The sequence below is a fragment of the Oxyura jamaicensis genome (genome assembly GCF_011077185.1).
Source record: "Oxyura jamaicensis isolate SHBP4307 breed ruddy duck chromosome 4 unlocalized genomic scaffold, BPBGC_Ojam_1.0 oxy4_random_OJ44646, whole genome shotgun sequence".
Lineage (NCBI taxonomy): Eukaryota > Metazoa > Chordata > Aves > Anseriformes > Anatidae > Oxyura > Oxyura jamaicensis.
This window is the reverse complement of record NW_023303787.1, coordinates 1,049-5,776: the sequence shown is the minus strand read 5'-3', so window position 1 is coordinate 5,776 and position 4,728 is coordinate 1,049. Positions and strand designations below refer to the sequence as shown.

At 50.5% G+C, this 4,728-nt stretch overlaps 1 long non-coding RNA gene across 1 annotated transcript; it reads left to right on the top strand.

The window, feature by feature from the left end:
• The first annotated feature begins 213 nt into the window (after positions 1-213).
• Positions 214-700, top strand: LOC118157173. The gene is made up of 2 exons (XR_004746563.1): positions 214-456; positions 584-700. It is a non-coding gene; the product is annotated as an uncharacterized LOC118157173 (long non-coding RNA).
• The last annotated feature ends 4,028 nt before the right edge of the window (positions 701-4,728 follow it).

Below are 4,728 nucleotides of genomic sequence, written 5' to 3'. Positions count from 1 at the left end.
GTGGTTCGGCCCGCCTCCCCGCCCCCCCCCCCCCTCCGGCCCCGTTGGCCACCCGCAGCCCCGACCAGGACGACCCGGCTCCGCCACAGGCGCCTCCCCGCCTGCCGGGGTGCCCGCCCGGCTCGGCCGTGCCGTGCCCTCCCCTCAGTCGCTGCCCTGCCTGGGTTTCCGTCCCGGCGGCTTTCTGAGGCAAGTTTGAGAGCCGCCGAGAGCCGAGCGAGGCGATTGCGACACGCCACGGGGCTTGGAGTCCCCGCGGGCGGTGCAAACTCAGAAGCGAGGCACAGCCGGGGATCCCCGAGCCTGGCGTTCTGCCCGCCGGCAGCCCCCTGAACGCTGGGACGCCGTGCTCAGCCTGAGCGAGCCTGCCGCCCTCTGAGGAGACTGAACTGCCAGCCTCCTCACGTTGTGTCTTTTTAAACTATTGTTATTATTTTTAGATCTCTACTTCCCTTTGTAAGCACTCATCCTAGCGTTCTTTGCCAGTTCAAAGACCACTCAAGTTCTTTTTTTCCCCCAAATCAACCAAAAGCTGTTCCAAGTCGCGTTACATCCGTGCGCGTTAACCATTTTCTCGTTTCAGAAACTGGCTCTGATCGACCCAAACTGTTGCTCTGGGACTGCACACGTGGTAACCACCAAACTGCACCACTTCACAATAGACTTTGCCATGCTAAATATAGAGCAAGCATTTGGTTTGGAGCATAAGCTGGATCGTTCGCAGTGAACATGAGGCACTGTAGAAAGCGTCACTTTATGCTGCAAGAATATTATCTTTTCAGAGTTTGCCATCTGGGGCCTCAGGTTTTCGCAGGAAGTTCAAATATGCTTTATAATCTTAAAATATTATCTGAAGGCTAAAAAGATGCGTGAATTTTCTCTGATGAAAAATTCTAGCCACGAGCTGCGTAGACCAAAATTATCTCCCAAGTTAAAAATAAATGTCTAGCCTCTAGTTCTTTGTTTCCTTTACGGAGTTTTCGCCACAAGCACTATGTGATGAGTGATTGACAGGATTTCAAATAAAGTTGGTTATTCTTTTGTTCACCATTTTGTTTTAACAGCATCTGATCCGAGCGGCTTTAATTTCCAGTGGGCTGCATTCACAGCTACAATGCAGGGAAGCTGAAGGTGCAGGGCTCTCCAGTGCCAGAGAACTCAGGAGACTTCAGGTTTAGGGCTAGGCTGAGCGTTCTTCCTCACCATGAGTTAAGGCACGTTTTTCTAGCCAAGTAATATGTTCTAGAGCTCTCAAATTTACCAAAAATGTGTCTCCTGCCATGATATCCATCATGGGAGCAGTGAATCAGTAAGGCTGTCCAACTGTGGCAAGATAAAACATGGGTCAGAGGTGCCCAATGCCTTACAAGAAAATACAAGTTTCCTTCAGAATTGGACGGTCTCCTGAAACAAATGCCTTGCGGTGGAACTGGCCACAGGGTGAGCAGTTTACCAAGACAAAAATCCCACAGAAATTACCTTTTTCTGCCCCATCCTCTGCCAAATGAATTATTCAGGAATCAATATGAGTTTGTGACTGGCTGTAAGCTGTCATGTCATTGGGGCTTTTATTAAATTAATGTTTTATGGGGTTGCAGGAGGCCTGGTACACAGGGAACACAGATGGGACCGGGGGGAATTAGCCTCTTCAGACGTGTAAGAGGGGTGCTGCAGCCGAGTGTGCCTGGCCTGCGTTTCAGGGCTGCTGGGAGCACACCCGAACGTGAACGTGACCTCGAGCTGTGTCCCTATTAGACAAGCACATCATGCTGCAAGCTTCTGTGACAGGACCTCTGCTTTACTGCAGGTATAAAGGCTAGCACACAGCTCAGGAGAATTCAGCTGGCTTTCTGGGTGAGAAAAACTTGCAGTATGGTGGACTGATATTTGTTATCCTCATGGAGCCTCCATCTCTGAGTCGACATCTTTCTTGTTCATGCGTGACAAAATACAAGAAGAATCCTGTGTCAGCCACGGCAGCGATAAGCTGGCAAAGTTGATATCTCTAACATCCATCTTCTCCTTGTCACTTCTAACAAACAGGTTTCCCACACTGAATTGATTGTTGGAACGACAGGACTCCGCACAGAATTCTAGTCTTTTCTTGCTAAATTGGAACGCAACACAGTTCCACTACTGTGAAATCAAACAAGTATTTTCTGTTTCCCTGCTGCAGACGTAGGAACAACCTTGGTCTTTAAATGAGTGTGATTCCCTACAGAAAGAGTGACATGAGGAGTGCAGAGACTGGTAGGGGACACAAGCAGGCAGAGGGCCCGAACTAACCAAAAAGATGTTCCATGCCAAACAGTGTTACACTCGGCAATAAAAAGGGAGAAGAGAGGAGTTCGGGATGTTGACTGTCCTTTGCTTGGGAACTGTCTGGGCATCCCTCTACTCTTGGGAGGTGGTGAGTGGTTGCATTTACATCACTTGTCTTTGTTTTCTTTTTCTCTTCTTCCAAGTTTCCCTCACAAATTTAATCTGAGCCCACATGTTTTCTTGCTTTTGCCCTTCCTCTCTTGTTCCTCCATCCCTTTAGGGAGGAAGGAAGTGAGCAGTGGTGTGTTGTGGCTGCCTACTGGGACTAATCCACAAGAGGAAGTCAGAATAGCGGGATTGAAGAGAGCCTGAAAAAAAAGTGTGTGAGCTACAGAAGTTACATGCACCTAGAATCCAGTCCCACCCTGTACTGCACTGGAGCAGCTTTGTGACCAGAACCTTCATCTGCATGAGCACAACCACTTTACTGATGTTTTTAACTGAGACAGTGACCTAACAAGGATTGTGTGCCTCTCTTAGGCCTCACAGGTGAATTGGGCATGTGGCCTGCTCCAAAAAGGGACCTGAAGCCTCTTCCCTCTGCAAGAGGAACTGGGAAAGCTGCAGTCAGAGGTGGCTTGATGGAGATCTTTCTCGTGGGCACAGTGCTCTGCCCTGACATGGCCATGTCAGAATGCCATCTCCGTGCCAGTTGGAATACAAACCTGAGTCCCGGTGTGATGTAAGCTGGAAATTTCACCAAAGTCCATGGCCCAACGGTGATTTACATCAGCCAAAGATCTGGCTCATGAAGTTCTCATGTTTCTGAGTTAGCAAGGCTAAAGGGTGAGTAAGCTGCATTTTACAGTTCCTGTGCATGTTCAAAACACAGAAGATTATGGGCTGAGCTGCCTGTGCTTTGCCAAAGACTCAGCAAAAGCAAAGGCTGCAAATCCGCTACATTTAAGAAAGTCTGAGCAGTGCTGGCCTCTCCTTCTCTCTGCGGATGCCTCGAATCCAGCACAGCGTGGTGAGGGTCACCAAAACAAGGCTGAGCTTCAGCCTCCAGATCTGCATGAGCCTGCCCTGAGCCACGGTAGTATGTGTCACATTATCCAGCTGTTGGAAATTTTACCTCGGCTGCATGTGACCAGCTGCTCGCAGAGAGACCGACCCTGCCAGTCAGAGGTGTGTGACAGCCAGGGTTTGCTCTTTCCCAGTTTCCAAGTGTGTGAATTCCTCTTTTGGTCTGTGGTTTCTGCTGAAGTTGCAGATAAATCAAGCCTGTTTTGCTGGAGGGGTTAGATGAGACAGAGATAGGCAGGGAAGCACAGGGTAGGAGCCTGTGGATATTTACATGTCCTTGGCTTTATTTGGATTTATGTGGCCTCCTCACCCAATTCTCAGAACTCATCAGACCATTGTGTCTCTCCCGCCTCTTTCCCTTCCTCCTTCACCACGACAGGAACCCTTAGGGGCTGAGCAAAGTCAAGTCGGGTGCTTTACCCCGTCGCATTTCTCACTATGCAAATACTCGGGCAGGGAGCGCAGAGCAGAAAAATGTGGCTGCCCAGACAACTGTTTATATACAGAGCCGCCAGAAAAAAACAGGCTCGTGGAGACAGGGCTTCAGCTGGAGCCTCCTGCTGCCACCTCCAGTGCCAGGGGAGATCCGTGCTGATACCCAGGGAGCTGGACGGGAGTTCAGTCCCATGCCAAGGTGGAGGAGAAGGTGGAGTAGCAACAGGGAGAGGTCCCTGATGCTCTTGGCAGCACCAGGAGACCTCTGTACAGACACCAGGCGAGCCACCTGTTTGCTCTGTGCGCTGCTTCTTCCACATTCTTTTTCCTCAGCACTCGCAGGCAGGTTCCCCGTGTGTTCTCCCTTACTGTACACCCACCCACACCTTCTCTTTGCTTCACACTGCTTGGGAAGACCTCAGGTGAGCTGTGTTTGTGCCGAACCGAGCTCGGTGTGTTTCAGAAGCGTTTCCCATGGTGGGAAATAATTCACCATGGGGAGGTGAGCCCAGCAGGAGGGGAGAGCTCTGCCAAATCCAAGCAGAGGGTCGGTGACCCCACATACTGCCTTCCGTATAGGCGACAAAGGGTGGGCAGGACTTTGCTGCTCATTAATTTCAATTCTGGAGCAGGGAACCTCGGCGCAACCTCTGTGAGACAGAGCTGCTTTCCGCAGGACACTCAATGACTGCCAAAATTTGGTCTGGGAAAGATTAAACTTGTGTGTGTGTGGCTGCAGTTCTGATTAATCAAATATAATTTCTGATGGAGGTCTGGATTTGTCACTCTGCCACAGTCGGGGGTTCTCCCAGGCACTTCGAGCTGCATGAGCTGAAGGGCAGGGGCAACACTGGTGTAAAGCCTTGAGCTCGTACAAAATGCTGTCCCACCGCGGGCTGACAACACCACGTCTCATTCTTTGCAAAGGGAAAGAGAAGCCACTGC